Source organism: Tamandua tetradactyla, chromosome 8 (genome assembly GCF_023851605.1).
Source record: "Tamandua tetradactyla isolate mTamTet1 chromosome 8, mTamTet1.pri, whole genome shotgun sequence".
NCBI lineage: Eukaryota > Metazoa > Chordata > Mammalia > Pilosa > Myrmecophagidae > Tamandua > Tamandua tetradactyla.
In genome coordinates, this window is record NC_135334.1 from 65,537,502 (window position 1) to 65,556,506 (window position 19,005).

The 19,005-nt window shown below is 45.0% G+C and overlaps 1 protein-coding gene across 4 annotated transcripts in view; it reads left to right on the forward strand.

The window, feature by feature from the left end:
* Nucleotides 1-19,005, forward strand: part of TENM4 (teneurin transmembrane protein 4) — a 780,788-nt gene that overhangs the window by 344,478 nt on the left and 417,305 nt on the right. The window lies entirely within an intron of this gene.

Here is a 19,005-nt window from a genome sequence, read left to right on the forward strand (position 1 = left end):
TTCAGTCTGATTTATAACTCTGCATAATGAATTTTATTTCATTTAATGACTTAAAATTTAAAGTTAAGTGACTAACTGAGCTATCAACTACCATATTGTACAGCACAGGTATAGACGCATAAAGGAGACCTGAGTTGAAGACTTGGCTATGCAGTGTCTTAGCTCTATCACCTGGACAAGTTCCTTTACCTCTCTGTACTTCCAGTATCCTCACCTATAAAATAAGGGCTATTGGGAGAACTAAATGAGGCAAGAAGTTTGTAGATACATGTTCATTATGCTGTTTGGTGTTTATTGAGCATCTACAAAAGACCCTTCACTAAGCTGAGAGCAGTGGAGGCTTCAGGAAGAAAAGGCATGAGCCTTGTCTACTGTCTCATTGTACAGACGAGATTTGCACATACAAACAGAGATAAGGGGGTGAAGTTCCAACCCATTCCCTGAGAAATACCCATTTTCACTTGGGTCTCCCTCTTCTTTGCTCCCAGGGTGTCTAGTACTTCCTTTGCCCAAAGGACTTTCCTCCTAGGACTATAAATAACTGTTTTCAGGATCAGCACCTCCCCCAGCTCTTCCATCAGTTTAGCTTCAGACAGCATATCTGTCCAAGGCTGCAGCCACCACCCAGGAGAGATGATGGTGTCTTGAGTGGCTCAGGGGCCACGGAAGGGGAGGAAGTAGAGAAGGAAAGCTAATGTACTCTGCCATCCTGACAAGATGATTTCGGTCCTCATGCTGTCCCCATGCTGTCAGTTTATGGTCCCCAGATGGTATTACTTCTACATCTGAAGCACCAATAGAAAGGAAATGAAAGGTATCAGTCACAGGCCTCCCCAGAGCTCCCTCTGCCAGTGTAAAAAACTCCCTTTTTGACCTTATGGGACAGAATTGGGTCACATGGTTACCTTAGCTGCAAGGGAGGCTGTGAAATTGATTGTCTGGCAAAAGGGAAACAAGACTTTTCTTAATTGTTGTCACTTATTTCCTAGGGCTGAGCAGGTTGCTTCCCCAAGCAAAAGTGGGTTTATGTTAGCCTGCAAAAGGGGGCTGAGAGTGACCCCTGGGTTGGTCACTACAGTGCCTGCCTCTGTAATCCCACATTGGTATAGGGTTTTACTACTTTGCCCAGTTCTTTTAATTTATGATCCTGTTTGAGCCTCTTGAGACTGTGAGACAGCTCAAGGATTGTAATCCCAGTGTTAAAGGTGAGGAAAATAAGATGACTTACTTGAACAGGAAACAATAGTTCAGGGCTAGGACCAAGATCTCGGGACTCTCAAGCCACCTCCTATGAGTTGGAAAGTGACCTCAGCTGATGGCAGTGGCCAGCAGTCATTTACTTTATATCCCAAATATCTAGCTCAATGGACTGGTTTTCAGTAAATGTTTGATAGATTATTAATTGCTTTATTAATTTATTAACTTGGCCCCTGGAGCATGGGCTGGAAGTGAGGGAGTTGGCCACTTACTTCTTACCCTTCCTTCAAAATAAGGAAACATCATCTCTTCCCAGCCAGACTGGCTGTGAGCACTTAATTTTCAATCATTCATGTTTATCCTGTTAGGCACATGAGAAGACAGAGGCCAAGACCAGAGGGGTCCTTGTGACCAGGACCAGGTGAGCTAGGCTGGCTCTACCTGTGCGACTCAACCCAGAAACTAGGAGGCCTCTTCAAAGGGACAATGAGAAGGCTGTCAGAAAAGATAGATGAGGAGGAGCTAGCTGGTGACCATTTGCTCAAAGAATAAAGCCACCTGGTCCCATCATCTTTAAAATGGTTCTTCCAAGTGAACAACCTGTTCATTGCCACAAGCCTGTGTGGAGATGACCCACTTTCACTCATCACTTTGAAAGTCAGTCTGCCCCACCAGACAGGGTGCTCCTCAAGGCAGGCCCTGAATCCCATCTACATCCCCAGTGTCCAGCAGCACAGGGCTTGGGGTGGAGTGGGGGAAGGATAGACATGGGGAAGGAAAAGCCAGCCCCAGCCCTTGTCTCCAGGGCTCTCCATCTTTTGAAGGAGGCAGGCACCCATATAAATGACAGACCCATATAAATGACAGACACAGTGCCAGAGCCTAGAGCTCTCTAACAGAGGAATGGGCAAGTGATGGGATCGTGGGGCAGTGATGTCAGGCAGAGAGTAGCTGTAGAGAGGATCTTAGGGAGCTCCTGGGATGATTTGAGTCAGACTTCCAAGAAAGAAGGAATTATAGCTGGCAGCCATGGGAGGAAGGCCATTGTAGATAGATGCAAAGGCTTGGAGTCAGGAGAGGTCAGGTGGGCAGGCCAGAGTGGCTGTTGAGGATAATGTATTTTAGGAAAAGAGAGTGGCGATGTGACAGGATAAGTAATTGCAGATTCCAAGACATGAAAGACTGTTGACATCCTACAATCCCGTGCGTCTCAGACCTGAATATAACAAGAATGTAATTACAAGGGATCTAATTACAGACTGTGATTCAGTCGATCTGAGATAGAGTGTGATATTCTGCATTTCTAACAAGCTCCCAGGCAATGTTGATGCAAGGCTTTGGGCAGTAGGGAGCCATTGAAGGTTTTGAGCAGGAGTGTGATTATAGAAAACTCACCCTGGCCTCAAAGCTGTGAAAAAGTTTCGGCAGGGTGAAAGAATGCAGACAAGGTGAGAGATTTTAGCAGTAATGTGGGTAAGGATTTTTTTCCTACGTTTCCATCAGGTAGGATGGTGTGTGGTTTGTAACAGATAACCAATAGATATATGTAAAAGGAATAAATTATCCAGCTATGATAGACTTATTAAATGAGCAATCAGGAAGAATGAATGTGTAAAATTATCCCAGGCTGATAAGACGGATAAGTGTATAAATCATTTATTCAGCTGGGATAATCCAAATTGAGAATAGGTCTTAAGGCAGTAGCTTTCTAACCTGATTTTTACCCGAGTATTGGATTGCTAAATGAAATCCTCTATGAAGGCCCAATACGTAAATCATATAAAAATATCTAAGTGCCCTGGCTGGTGCAGGGGTGAGGACCTTGGAACCCGATACCCTACTGCTTCCCCTGTCTCCCCTCTGCCAAGGATGGCAGATTCCCACCATATCCTTCAGATTCTCTCAGAAGCGTAGGGCCCCAGGCAGGGTGAGGGCTCTTCTGTAGGATCTTGGATTGGGATTATCAGTTTCTGACTTAGTCTCTCCCATCAGACAGTACAGTCCTCCAGGACAGGACTATGAGTGGTACTTCTTGGGATCCTCATGTTCACCACAGGGAGGTGGGTCAAACAAATCCACGAAAGGGTGGTAGACAGAGAGTGGACCAGCTAGTAAGGTTGCAAGTCCTGAGGAAAGGGCTTGAGTTCTCAGAACTTCAAGCACATGCCCCTTGCTTCCCAAGTGGGAAAGGTACTGTGAGCAGCTGAGTTGTGTAGGGAACAGAGTAGAGATTTTAGAGTGAAACCATTCTGGGTTCAGCTTCTAGCCCAGGCACTTATTGACTGTGCAACTTTAGATAGGTTGCTCAACTTCTCTGGGCCCTGACTTTGCACCACTAGAACGGGAATAACCAATCCTGTCTTTGGAGGGATGCAATGCAGAGTTAATGGATGAGTTAACTGACGTCAGCGGTGCTTTTTAAACTGCTCAGCCCTCATCACAAGCTGCCGTTGCCAGTTCGCAGTCTGCCTTTTTTCTGCACGAGTGTCTGAACATTGCATTTAAGCAGGAAGTATCAGTCACGCTGACAAATCTCTGTGCCCCCAGGTGGTGTTCCTAACTATTTAGAGGTTTGGCATTTATTCTCAACTGCTTGTTGTTATATTTTTCAAATAGCCAAGTATTTAAATATCATCAGCCTGATTGCTCCAGTCGATTTGTAGCTCTTGTTTTGTGCTGAGGAAATCCTCTTGCAGGCGGGTGTTCCAGACAGCAGCTGAGACCTAGTGGCTGGGGCATTGGGCATCAGAACACTGGAATCTAGTCCCAGCTCTTCTCCCTACCAGCTTGGTGACTTGTACAAGTCGCTTCTCTCTGAGCCTTAATTTGAGCACTTATTTGTGAAGTGCTTTGCAGTTTAAAAGCCACATCCACCTGCTCATGTGCACCCTCAACCTGTCTGAGTACAGCTGGCCTTTGTCACTTCTATTATATAGTTGAAAATACTGAGATTCTTGTGTGGCTTTTTTTTTTTAACATTTTTTTTTATTGTGAGATGTATATACGAAAAAGCAATATATTCCAAATTTCATTGTAACAAGTAGATATAGAAAAGATTTCAGAGTTTGGTATGGGTTACAGTTCCACAATTTTAGGTTTTTCCTTGTAGCTGCTCCAAGACACTGGACATGGAAAGAACTATCAATATAATGATTTGGCAATCATATTCGTTTGTTAAATCCTATCTTCTCTGTCATAACTCCGCCTTCTTCTTTGATCCTTCTCCCAATCTTTAGGGGTATTTGAGCTATGCCCTTTCTAACTTTTTCATGTTGGAAAAGGGTGTTGATAATATGGGATAGAGGGATGGAACTAGTTGATGTTCTTGGAGAGGCTGGCCCCTCTGGGTTTCAGGACTTATCTTGCCTAGGACCCATCTGGAGGTTGTAGGTTTCTGGAAAGTAATCTTAGTGCTTAAAGCTTTTGTGGAATCTCAGATGGAGTCCTAGGTGTTCTTTAGGGTTAACAGGATTGGTTTTGTTTGGGGTCTGGCAAACCATGGTAATTAGCAGTATCTACCTGAAGCTTGCTTAAGTGTAGCCTCCAGAATAGCCCCTCGACTCAGAAATCTCTCAGCCACTGAAACCTTATTTTGTTACATTTCTTTTCTGTTTTTTGGTCATCTTCTATGTCTTTGAAGACATACTGACATGGGCTTTGAATCCCAACTCCTTTAAAAAGCCATGTGACTCTGGGCAACTCCTTGCTCCCGCTGAGCCTCAGTTTATATAAAATAGCAGCAATGTTGCAAGCAAGTATCAGCAGGCACATGCCCAGTGCTCCGTAAAGGAGAGCTACCATTTATATTCATTATCTGTCTATTGTTGCTATTTGCCTAAGATCACAAAGTCAGGTCTTGAAGTCAGCTCTTCTAAGCTGGAGTCCCACACTTCTGCCTGCCACATGGCCCGGTTGTAATGAGGATAATAAAACCTTCCTCTCAGGGCAGCAGAGGGTTAATGATTAGTAGCGCTGTGTAAACTGTAAATTGCCAGATCCAGGTAAGGCCCCAGCATTATATTTTCTTCGTGCCATCATAGCCTCTGGTAAGGTAAATACAATTGCTTATCATAGACTGAATCTTAAGCCTGTACTTTTTCCAATTATTATTTTCCAGTAAAATTATTTATCAGGCTAACATAATTCTACAGGCCCTTCCCATTTCCTTCTAACATAAAGCTCAGACTTAAACCTCCCACTTTGGCTCTCTGTCTGTGATGGGGATGGGAGAGAAGTAAAGCCAGCAGTCTCCCTCCTCCCCGCTCAGACTGAAAGGACCACAATTCAGGGGGGTTGAGGTGAAAGGGGCTGCTTTCCAGCCATCTGGCATGTCTGTGGGGCTGGGCCCTCTTGGGGGCTAATCCCCATTTTGTGATGCTGGCTTGGAGTGGGCACAGGGCCTAAGCCAATTAAAACATCTCTTTGAAGCTGATTCAGATTTCTCAGAGCCTGGGGAGCACAGATCTGCACAGTGACCAGAGGTAATTGCTTAGAGATTGCTTGCCTCTGCTCTCTGCTGCCCGGAGCTGGAGGAGGGCAGGAGCTCTTCTCTGAAAAGGTTCCATCATGCTCTGCCCTCCCCAGGCCCCCAGACAACTATGTGCTTACCAAGGAAGGACAGGATGGCAGGGGTGTACACAACTCCCCATCCTGCAGATGGGCACAGAGGAGCCCTGAATGACATGCCCATGGCTCCTGGCTAGAAACAGCAGGGCTGATACTCAAACTGGACCATTGCCTGCTCCCAAACTGTTCCCCTTTTGGAGCAAGAACCCATCCCTGTGACACTGTATCTAGTACAGATCGGGGCTCACAGTAGGGTTTTTTGTAAGTGTTTGCTTGATGATTAAATGAATGAATAATTCTGAACAAGAACTTTCCATATCTTAATGCAGAAATGTGAGTGGGGGGTGAGGAGGACCAGAACTGCATCTGGGCCAGAGTGAATCTTAGAATAATAGTAATAGCCAAGCATTAAGCCTGTCCTAAGCTCTTTGCCCATATTAATTTTTTCAATCCTCCCCACAAACCTAGCATGTGGGTACCATTTTTATCCCCACTTTAGAGATGAGGAAACTGAGGCATGGGGAGTGATAGGGCTTTGGATTTTATCCCTAGCTGTCTAGCTGCAGAGTCAATGCTATTGGCTCCTATGTACCGTCCCTCCCTAAAAGGAATGTCCTCATCTATAAAATGGGATGTGTTGATTATCATCCTTCCAGGCTCACACGTGTGATGTCTCAGTGACACAGGAGCTGTAAAGAGGATACTGCGCTCACACACCTGGGTTATTGCTGGCCTAGAGAGTTCAGGCTGTGCCTCTGAGTTCCAGCCCCAGAGAGAGCAAGGGATCCCACTCCACTCCCTCTCCACTCTATGGCAGCCTCAAATGCTGGTACAATTAACCACAGGGGTTAACAACCCCAAAAAGCAGATCAAGTAGCAGGCAGAGTTTCTTAATGAAAAAAATGTAGGGAGTTAATCACAAGAACAAAGGGAAGGCCTGGCCCGGGGAAGCCAGATGGTGTGACCCAGGCATAACATTAGCCAGCCGAGGGGCCAAGGGCCAGAGCTTCCCCATGGAGAGGACAGGCCCAGGTCCCTCCTGCCAGGTGCAGAGGCAGTCCTGGCCACTGAGGGAGGCCCTGCTCAGCTCCGCTGAGGCCCCTGGGGCTCCTGGGTGTTGCAGAGGAGCATGGGGTCTGCCTGTTGGTGGCTACCAGGAAAGTAAACAGCCTCTTCAGCTGGTGTCAGGGGTTCCCCAGACAGAGTGGTCAAGGGCAGTTCTGAGAATGTCACCTCTGTGTACTGAGCAGTGGGGAGGGGATGGGGAAAGGACCAGGTGATAGGGGGACACACCTGGTACACAGAGAATGTGGAGTTTTCAGCTATCATCTGCTGATATCCCTTGCAAAGGAACATACAGCCTGGCCCAGGGCCAGGGGCAGAGCTTTTCAGTGTTCCTGTGCTTGCTAGGTGGTTTCATGTTTGATTTGGGTACCCTGTAGGGTTTCAGGACTGAATAATACAAGTTCAAGTGGGAGTGCTAATAAGCATCTCTGATCCCAAGTACCAGGGTTCACAATGCAGCATATTTCTGTTCCACCTAGGAGCTTGGTTTGATCAGAATCCTCTTAGCATGGGGATTGACATTCCTTAAACATGTGGAATTCATCCAGGAACATTCCCTTCTAACTATGGGGTAGTTATTCATTTCCGTCTGTCTCACCCTCTGGATGCATGGAGAATTTAAGGGCAGACCTTTGCACTTGGAGTCAAAAGAACTCGGCTGCATCTGAGGTCTTGTTCCTGCTTCTTGCTGGCCATGTGACTTGGGGACAAGGTAGTTCACCTCTCTGAATTTCAGTTCTTTATCTGACAGAGAGTTGTAACATAGCTACTCACAGGTGTTTGCTTATTTATTGTTAGTCATTACTTAATACTGAATAAGCTGGATGCAGTCTCAACCTCCATAGAGCTTAGAGTAACTACTTAGATATAACTTTGGTAAGTTTCCCAAATAGAGATATAGGGTGATGTATTAAATCATATGAAAATGTGGGAGAATTTTGTAAGCTCTGAAGCACTGTTTAAATATTAGGCATTGTCTTTATTATCATAACATTTGCCCTTATTTTTAAGGTACTTTAATGAACTGAGCCTCAGTTTCCTCATCTATAAGGTGGAAACTATAATAATACCTATATCAGGTAGCCTTTGCTCTATAATATACCAACCATGAATTTAGAGACCTAAAATGACCATTTATTACTAGTTCCTCTTTCTGAGGGTCAGCAAATTGGGCTGGACAGAATGCTGGTGGTTCTGCTAATCTCTGGGCTCATTCATGTGACCACAATCTACTGGGGGTCAGTTGGCTCAGCCATACGTCTCTAGCAACTAGCAGGCTAGCCTAGGCCTCTTGGCATAATGACTGTTTTTCAAAAACAGCAAAAAAGGCCAAGGGAGCAAGAGATTGTCTTGCCTCTGCTTCACATCTGCCATGCCCTCTTGGCAAGTGACCTGGCCAACCCCAGAGCCATTGTGGGAGATGACTAGGTAAGGGTGTGGATTCAGGGAGGTGGGATGCACTGGCAGCTGGCACTGCAGCAGTCTACCCAGTGTCTAACTTCCGGGGTTGTGGGGAGGGTTTTGTAATAAATATGTGCTACTAATGGCCACGAAGCTGTTGGTAGTATTTCTATCAGTCTAGTTGCTTAAGAATGGGTAGATGACTATGAATCTAAGCATCTTGGCCATCTCTCTGGGGGAGAGGGTGAGATTACACGTGAAATAAATGGCAAGCAATTGGCCTAAACAGCATGTAAAATATGGATCATGGCTAGAAATCATACAATGCCAGAGGTTTCTGATAGCCAGACTGCATCAAATGCTTTAATTTTCAACGTGGTGCTTTAAAGAGTGGCATTGACCAAAAATTGCTTTTTCAGACATGAGAAAACAGGATGGAGGCAAAGTGGGTAGGAAATGAATAGGGGGAGAGTGGGCAGCACAGAGACATTTATCCCGGTCAGTAATGTAATATTTATCCCTGTTACTTATTGAGTCCATATTATGTGCCAAGCAGAGTTAAGGATTTCCAAAGATTGCCTCATGTGAGTTTCAAGACAGTCCTGTGAGATGGTAGATATTATCTCCATTTTACAGATTAGAAAGCCAAAATTCAGAAATTGTTCAAAGTCACACAGAAAGAACCTAGTGGATTCAAGGTTCAATACCAGGTCTGCCTGATTCAGAAAATCCTGCTACGTCAAACCTATGCTTACTTATTTGTTATTGAAACCAGTGGTAATGTCTTGCAAAACTACACTACATTCACAACCAGGATATTAAGATTGATACAATCCACTCATCTCATTCAGATTTCCAATATTTACTTCTATTCATTTTAGTGTGTAAGCATTTTTTCTATGCAATTTTACCATACGTTTAGGTTAGTATATCCAGTGATGATTGTAAATACTTCTGTCACCACAAGGATCCCTTACTTTGGTCTTTTAAAATCTCATCTGCCTTCCTCTCTCATCTAACCCTGTCCCTAATCCCTGGCAACTGCTAATCTGGCCTCCATTTGTAAAACTTTGCCATTTCAAAAATGTTATATGAATGGAATCCTGTAGTGTGTATTTTTCCCACTCAGCATGATTCCCTGGAGAGTCATCCACGTTGTTGTATGTATCAAGAATTCATTCTTTTTCATCACTGAATAGTATTCCATGGCACAGCTATACCACCATTTGTTTACCCTTCCACCTGCTGAAGGACATCCAGACTTCTTCCAGTTTTGGAACAATTATGAATCAAGCTTCTATGAACATTCATGTTCAAATTTTTGGGTGAACATAAATTTTCATTTTTCTGGGATGAATGCCCTAGAATGCAATTATTGGATCCTACAGTAGTTACATGTTTGGCTTTATAAGAAACTACCAAACTTTTTCAGAGTAGCTGGACCATTTTATATTCCTCACAGCAGTGTATGAGGGATCCAGTTTCTTAGTCAGCATTTGGTATTGTCATTTTTTATTTTACCCATTTTAATAGGTGTGTGGTGTTATCTCATGGTTTTAATTTGCATTTCCCTGGGAGCTAGTGGTTATTTGCCATCTGTATATCCTCTTCAGTGAAACATCTGTTTCCATCTTTTGGCCATTTTCTAACTGAATTGCTTGGTTTTTACTATTGAGTTTTGAGTGCTCTTTATATATTCAAACTGAATCCTTAGTTGGATAAATGGTTTACAATATTTTGATCCACTTAAGTGGGTCTTTCACGGAGCAAATGTTTTGAATTTTGGTGAGGCTGATTTATCAAATTGTCCCTTTTTGACCGTGTTTTTAAAGCCTAAGTTTTTAACCACTCTGTTCTACTGCTTCCCCAGAGCCTGGAAAACAGAGGTCCTACCATGGTGAGGAAAGATGAGGCTTGTTTATAAGGCATGGAGTTAGGACCAGTGGGAAGGTCTTCAAAGAAGCCAATTTTCGTTAACTACCAGAATGAACTTTATAAGACCAAGCTTAGGGGACAAAATGTGTTAAGAGTAAGCTCCCCCATCACAAATCAAGAAAAGGCTGCCTGGTGTCCACTTGTAGATCAGAAAAAAATCTGAACAGCAGATGGGGGCAGGGGGGTTGGATGTATATATCTTTTATGTTCCCTCCTAACTCTAAGAATCCAGAAGAGTAGTGAATTTCCTCTGCCTGAATTGTAGCTTCCAACAAATATGTTGCCCAGAGGCTATCCAGTGAAGAGAAATGTAGAGGAGCTTTGGGTGGTGTGGTTGAGCCATACTCAGCAGGAGGTGGCCAGCTGAAGCCATAGGTCTGCTGTTCCCCCTGTCTGAGGGTGGAATGCACAGAGGCCCGAGGCTTGAAAGGGCCCAGTCTCTGCCTCCATCTTGGGGCCAGCAGCACCTGTGCTTCCCCCACCTGCACCACACCAGCCTCTTCTCCATTCACTCTGCCACAGAGAATCCCTTTCTTTAAGGCACTTATGAAACTTAATTACCTATGGTGAAGTCCTTGGAGGCCTTGGATGAAAGGGGTAGGGGCAGTGTGTAGAACTCTGGGCACAATTAGCTCCCTGAGAGACCAGCCCTGCCTTTATCTAGATGTCTCCAGGCATGTGTGACCTACAGTGGCTAATTATTTGAAGTAAAAATGGTCTGGCCACCCAGCTGCTGGAAAGAGGGCTCTAATATCTATTAAGTCTGCCTTTAATTATTGGAAATGGAGGCAGCTTCAGGCTATTAGGGTTTTCCCATCGTTAGGCACCTTTTTCTCCATCCCTTTGAGGCTTGGGAGCACAGAGATGTAAGTGAAATTCTGCCAAAGCCATTTCTTTTTTCCCATGCTTTCCAACCTGACATCCCTTTCTTAGACACTTAGCTAACAAGCTTGGTATTATATAAGGTCCTTTCTTGACACTTCCCCAAGGGGGTTTACAATTATTGCACCTAACAGAACTCCTGGCCCTTGACAATACTTTCATTTGCAGTTTTTTTGTCTGTGTTGGAATATGAGCACAGTCCTGGGGCATAGATAATATAAGTATGCCACCCCTTCCCACCCCATGTTACACAAGAGAGCACTGAGGCCCTGCGAGGATGCATGAAATGGTTCTTCACTTTCTGGGGAGGTGGCTGTCAGCTGTTTATGACCTCCCAAGGCTCAGCTCCCTTCTCTCTAGAAACTTCTCAGCACCCAGTTTCCAAATTGAGGTGCTAGAATTAGCACCGCCATAATACTCCTTCCCTGGCAAGTACAGCATGAAAAGAGCAGAGGATGTCTCTAAATCCCTCCCATGCCCACCAGCCCAGAGCTGCCCTGGAATCAGGCCCAGGGGCTGGTAAAGAAGAGAGGAGAGGAGAGACCACACCCTTCCCACAGCTGCTGAGTTCACAAAGGACCTCCTTCCAGCTCAGGAATCGTTGGCGTTCAGATGCCTGCTTTTCTGGGATGCTGGTTTCTCCCTCCAGTTCTCTCCTCTCCCCTCACAGAGCAGCAACCCAATGCTGGAGCCCCAGGTAATTACAGGCTGAGAGCCTCGAACTGAGAAAGGGATATGTGATTAATCAATTTAACTTTCTCTCCCCTCCCTCTGATGATCTCATGGGTGTGACCCCAAAACAAGGCCATAGGAAATCAGATCTCTGAGGGGCCTTTGCAAACTTTTTACAGAGAATTGCCACTCTGATAAACTGGGCTTGACCCTTGAAGGGATTTTTGAGGGAGAAGAAAAGAAATCCCTTTCGGGGTGAGGTGGGGTGGGGTGGGGTGGGAGGGCTGAACCGCAGAAGAGACAGGCAAATTGTCTCAAGGTGTCAGTCATAAAAACACTCAGCAGACAGCAGACAGCCAGCTCAATCTGAGGCTCCAGTTGCCTGGGCTTCTGAGGAGGCTGAGCTGCCCCCAAGGAGTACAGTATTGGCTGTAGGGAAGAGGGGTGCATGGGGGACATTGAGGCTGCACCACAGTCTCCTGGGGGATTCTACTCAACACAGTGCAAAAGGGATGAGAACAAACATGAATATCTTCCTTTCCCAGTGTCCTGGTTAGCTCCTGTTCAGAAGCCTCTCCTGCCCACCCGTGCCTGTGTTAGTGTCCCTCAGCCCTGCTAGCCCACAGCCTCCTGTGCCAGTTGGCTCCTGTGTGTTCCTTGTGCAGGAATCACCTGCATACCATCTGTCTCTCTGACTGCTCCCTGCATCTGATTCAACTCCATGCCCAGAAACAGAAAATCTAGCCCAGAAACTTAGAAAGCTTTGTTAGTTGGGAAAGAGGATTGGGGGGTGGATGAACAAGCCGAGGGAGGTCATCAGGAAGGTGAGGGCCTGAAAATGACATGTCTCACCTAAAGCAAAGACTCGAGGGACACATAAGGGGCTTCATCTTCAGTCTGGGGCAAAAGCTTTGGCTTGTTTCCTGAGACACAAGGAAGGAAGCTAAAAGGAGGCAGGTTTTGGCTCCCTAGCAGGAAGCATGGTTTAAAAGCCAGAACCATCCCTGGAGGTGAACTCCCCATATTTGGAATTATGCAAGCAGAGGTGCTGTGACCACTTGGTGGAGATGTATCCAAGCAGCTGTGCTTTAATGTTGCTTTGAACCCTGTGATAAAAACACATTTTCTGATTCTCTGATGCCACCATTTGTAAGGGTGCTCATTGGCTTATAAAGAGCTTTGTGAATAAGGAAAGAAACTCTCCCTAGCCTACCCATGATTGTAGGATGCATCCTGGTGTGAAAGAATGTAGATCGAGAAATCTGGAAAACACAGCCATCTTAATTTCTCCTGTTATTCAGAGGCCTAGTGTGTCAGAGTCCTGTGTGTGCTCAGCCCTTCCAGGAATCAGCACAACTCTGATGGAAGCTCTCCCACTTGGGCACTGGAGGAGCCGTGCCCGTGCAGCAGCCATCTGCCCTTTGATACCTGGCCTCTGACGAGCCTTCAAACAGAAGGGTGAAATGGCTCCCAGAGGCAGCAGCACCATCTGTCACCTGCCTGGCAGCCTGCTGATTAGGGATGTCCCCACAGTCGGCCTGGGCACACGGCCACACTCCACCATGTTCCCAGGAAGGCCCTTTCGCCGGCCCAACGGTGCTGTCTTTCTGTGCTGGGCAAGCTTAGAGAGGCAGCTGCAAAAGCATTTTCTCCCAGAAGCCTGGGTCAGGTGCTAACTCCATTCATCATAGGAATTAATACTGTTTAAAAAACAAAGTGAAATAACAAATAGAACATTTAAGCAAATTAGAATCAGAGATGACCTCTGTGGGAAGTAGAATAGGTTATATGATTAAAAACTTGAGCCTTGGGGTCTGACAGACCCAAGTTTGAATCCTGGCCCTGTTACTTTCTTTCTGTACTGGGCAAGATACTGACTCACTCGAAGCCCTGGGGCTGCTTTAGGGGTGTGGAGAGAATTAAATGAGGTAAGGTGTATACAGGCCGTGCACTTAGCTACCATTACTGTTTCATTGTTTTAAAGGGCAAGGATTCCCCAAAATGACAGAGAAACATCCTCCAGGTGCTACAACAGAAAACACAGACTTGGGAGTCAGACCTCTTGGGTCCCAGTCCGGTGTATTGTGTGATCTTGAGTATTACTATGCCTCAGTTTCCAAATCTGCAAAGTGGAGGTAATGATGCCTCCTTCTTTCATTTGCACATAGCCCAATACAGTACCTGGCATATAATAGGTGCTCAGAGTGGGGACCCCCTGCTCTCCTATCCCCAGACTTTACCTCCATATGATGTTGGCGTTCAAAACAAAGGACTTGCAAGGCCAAACTTTGAAGGGACAAAGGAAAATAAAAGTTATAATTTTATGCGCATGCACATGAACACACATATACTCTGGACTTAAATTTTGTGGAACACATTTTAGTTCTGAAATATTTATGGGTCCTTTTTGACACACAACTAAAAATATCACCCTGTGTTTATGCTAAGGAAAATATTTAGAAGTTTAGTCCAATAGGAATTCAGTCCGTTTGTTTCCTGGTTTGTTTCTGAGGTTGCGAGGTAACCAGGGGTGAAAACAGCCCCATTTCCCTCTGGGCTCTGGCAGGGGCAGAGGTTTCTTGTCAGCACTGCACCGCCAGTGCAAGCCTCCCTGAAGACGCTCCAAGCCTCTTCCCCTTCATCAATGTGCTGGACACACTTGAAAGGCCCAAGTTTGCCTCTTGAGTTTCTCCTCAAACACCAGAAGCTTTGTTTCTCAGATCGTCCCTTCTCTCTCTGCATCCCACACCCTCACCATTCTTCCAGCCAGCTCCAGACCCCCGGTGGCATCCCGTCTTCTCAGAAATCCAGCGGGAAGATGCACTCGCTCCCAAATCTGTATCCCGGCTCTCTCTCCCACATGCATTTTGCATTTGATGATCCACTTATAAGCATTCATGGAAATTATTCCTTCTACCAGGCTGCTCGGTCCTCACTTCTCAAGCTTCTATCTTGAGCCTCTTTGCCTTCTTGAAGTCTAGATTCCAGTAATAACTGGTCTTCTGCCTATTTTCAGGTCCCCCTATGTCTCAAACTTTTGTCTGTGCCGTGACCTAGAATAGTGTTTCTGAAACCTGTTTTTGAAATTGCAACCCATTAACAATTCTGTTCTATTTATAGACTAAATAGAATACATCAGATTTCACTCTTGAGGTAAGGTTCGACATGGTTTTCTGAAATTTGTGGATGTATGTGTGTTCTGGGCTGTGATATAAAAGGTAGTCTGATGTGAGATGAGTGGAAAATGCTGCAGATTTAGACCTCTTTTCTCTCCTGACCTCAAAGCCCCCTCGCCTGGCTGGCTTTCACTCATCCTTCTTGTGGTTGATGATGCCTAAAGCCAACACCCCGGAGAGACAGCGCATTGTCAAGGGTGGGCCATGTCCTGCCCATCTTTGGGGCCCCTAGTGCCTGGCAAAAGACTGGTCTGTTAACGGTTTGTGGGAATGAACTCAATTCCTTCTCCGAAGGCACCTTTGTGGTACCACAGGTTTTACTTGCAGAAGAGCTTCAGAAAGCCTTGCCTCAGGAGCAGGCTTGTGTGCAGGGTCCTTGCCAGGGTCTGGCACAGCTCACACGTGTGGTCAGTGCCAGGGCTCTCAGGCGCGGCCAAATGCTCTTTGTCTTGATTTTAAATCTCAGCTGGAGCCACAATTGGAGCTGAGGCCAAAGGCCTGCAATGAGCAAGCTGCTAGTTGTGTTCATTAGGTATTTGCTACTTGAGCTTTCTAGAACAAATTCAACTGTTTAATCTAGTCCATGTTTAAGGTAGCAACAATTTTTTTTTAGTTAGAAATAACAACAAAGCAATTATGAGATTATGACGAGGAGGAGGATGGTGGTGATGACAATAATTTTCCACTTTCTTATACTGACATAGCACAGTTTACAAAGCATCTAACAAAACAGGCCCCCTAGGGTAAGGGACTTGTCCAGGGCCACACAGCTAGGAGGTGGCCGCAGTAGGACTGACTCCAAACCTGGAGTTCATTCTACTACTGTGAGTGGTAAAGTAGTGTTGGAAGGAAGGTTCAGATTGGACAGATCCAGTTCTTTTTATGTTATGTGATTTTAAATCTGTTATTTAACCTCTTTAAGCTTCAGGTTCACCATCAGTAAAATGGGACCAATACACAGTGGCAGGTGTGCTGACAGCTAAATGAGATCATCCAAAGTACTTCTCTTAGGGCCCGGCCTATGATAAATCCTCAGTGAGTGGCAGCTGTTGGTATCACTGTTTTGATGATGATGATAATGCCAACTGCTGAAAGTCAACAAGATATCAGTCAGGGTCCCAACAGGAAGCAAAATTCACCCCAAATGGTTCAAATGAACAGGGTTTAATGAAGGATGGAGAAGTGAACAGGTTAAGGGAATCAACCAGAATTGTGAGACACCAAGCGTCTAGCAACAGTGGGAAACTTATACTCCTAGGCCTGGAGGGATGAGGGGATGGAATGACATTGTCAGAGCCCAGTAAGAGGTAGAGGCCTAGCAGGGGAACCACCTGGTGGGAGAGATAGTGGCTAGAGATGCCACAGAGCTAAGAGTAGCAGGGAGAATACTCTGAGCGCTGCCTACCATCCTGCCCGCTTCTCTCCTGGTGTCTCCCTTAAATGAACCCAACAAACAATGTACACAGAGGCTCGCTGATATAAAAGAATGCTAAATGGCTGGCAAAGGGCAAGCAGTTCTTTGGGACTAAAATAAAGAGAGTGTGCCTGGAAGAGATGAATTAGAATGGCAGTATGTTCTGCAGGCAGAGGAAACAGAGGAAGAGTTAGCCAGGATTGGGTTGTGAAAACCTTTAATGTCATGCTAATGGGTTTTATTGGCAATGGAGAGCCCAGAATTGGTAGGGTGAGGAGGGAACCAACATGTTTAAGTATGAGTATGCCCATTGCTTCTGTTCCCAGCTTGTAAACGAGGGTCTTAGGATCTGAGAGAGGTGCTGTTCCCCAGCATTTCACCCAATTTTTGCCTGCCAGGATCTCAACATTACTGTTCTAGAGACTTTTTGCTCAGAGGAAAGTTTTTCTCTGTTGTCATGTCTTTTGCATCCCAAACTCTTCTTTCCCTCTCTATTAAATGCCAATTTGAGTGTGAACCATGACTGACCTCCCATCTGTTCAAAAAAATAAATATTTACTGAATTGCTATTTTAAGCCTAAAATGTAAAAAATTTAAAGGAAATAATGAAGGCAAATGTTCTCCCATGGCCTCTGATTTGTGAAAGGAAAGCCACAAATTTGGAGAATATGATCTTAATAATAATTTGTAGTTCTAAGCCTTTGCCTTGAAGCCAAAGTCTTCAGTCAACAGGCATACACTGATAAGAATTGTCACCCACCAACTTAGCCTAAAGTATGTCTCAGTCTTATTAACATATATTTTTGAGGGGATATTCCTCCTTCAATTATAGCTTACACCTAGCTGGGGACTTCTCAGTTAGGTCCTTTAAAAATAATGTGGTGTTTTTTCCTTGATGACAATAATAGCTCACATATATCAAGCACCTATTATTTGCCAGAGTATCTATTACATGTATTAACTCATTAAATCATCAGAACAAATTTGTAAGGTTGGTACTTTTTTAAAGATGAGAAAATTGAAGCACAGAGGAGTTACATAACTTGCCCAAGGTCATACTGTTGTTAAGTGGTAGACGCATGCTTCAAACCCAGGCTGCCTTTGAAATTTAGAAAGAATGTAGCTAAGCAGTGACTTCAATTCAATCTTAGATGCACCATTTATTTATAATGCAATTATGTATTATATTTGTCTAATTTTTTATGTTACTTAAGATTGGTGAGAAGGAACGAAGTGGCTGCCAAGTAATTTTACTCATTCATTCACTCAGCAGATATTTTGTGAACACAATGGATGCCAAGTTCTGTGCTCATTTCTGGGGGAAGCAAGATAAGAAAACCCAGACCTATCCTCAAGAAGCTATAGTCAAGGGGAAAGGCAGATAGGAAAATAGATAACTGGATGCCCTATGATGGAACAGCATACACAAAGGTAGAGAACCGATAGAATTAATGACCAGGGAAGTACAGGTAGTTCATTGAGGCAGAAGTGAGATGGGCCAGACGGAGGAGAGCCTCCAGATAGAACCAAGAAACTGGACTTCATCCTGAAGACTCAGAATGGCTATTGGGGGGGCAGAAGGAGAGAAGTAACAAGTTATGGACATTGGAAGTTCATCTGGGACAGCCTGAAGAGACAATACCAGCTAATGGTTATTCCCATGTGCCCTAAGTTCAATTGCTTAGATCAATTCTGGCTCCACCACTCAAAGGCTGTGTAACCTTGGGCAGCATACTTAACCTTTCAATTTCTCATCTGTAATTTGCAGATAATCATAGTATCAATGTTACAGAATTGGAATGAGCATTAGAAACTATATCACATATAATAATAGTAAAAGTAAGCATTCAATAAATATTAGCTATTGCTAATTACAGCACAGTGGCTACTACCGTTAATACCATTATTATTATGAGTTCATGACTAGTATGGAAACACCCTTTTGTATAGTTAGGGGCTTGAGAGCAGGAACTCCAAGGAGGCATAATAGAATAGGAAAAACTCAGGCTTTAGAGTCAAAAAGACTTTCCCAGGCTTTGTTATATAACATCTAAGTGACCTCGAAGGAGGTACTGAACTTAAGGTTCTCAATCATCTGATGGTGATCCAGTAGCTGATTAAAGTTTTGGGGAGCCTACTGGGCACCAGGCCTCACTCTAGGGCTATAGATCAGGAGTGAGCAGTACAGGTTCCTCCTTTCCTGAGCTCACCTGTCAGTGAGAGGAGGCAGACAATACCCAAATAATTACGTGGTTTATCTGGTGTGACAAGTCTGGGTTGGTTGTTTATACCTTGGCTCATTCCAAAAAAGATTGGTGATGGCATTACTCCTCCAAACCACTTGATGGGACGATACATGCAAAATGCTTACTCTACTGCCTGAGTATGGCCATTCATTTTAGGAATTCTTAGGGAGTCTCCCTTCCCTGTCAGGCCCTGTCCCAGCACATGGTTCCTGTCTAGGTGGGTCGCTAAGGGCTTTGTTGAGGCCCATCTCTTGGGGAGAGGCTGAAGCGTTTGTTTGGTGGAAAGACCCAGGAGCAGAAAGAAACTGGATTCCGTAATTAGGTGGCGCCAATCCGCCCCCACTGCCTAGGGCGTGCGGTGCTGGCGCAGTTCCCTCGCTTTCCGGCCTGAAGTCCCGCGTCCACCGCGCACGGCCGTTGGGAGAGTGAATAGAGGTGCGAAAGACCCTAG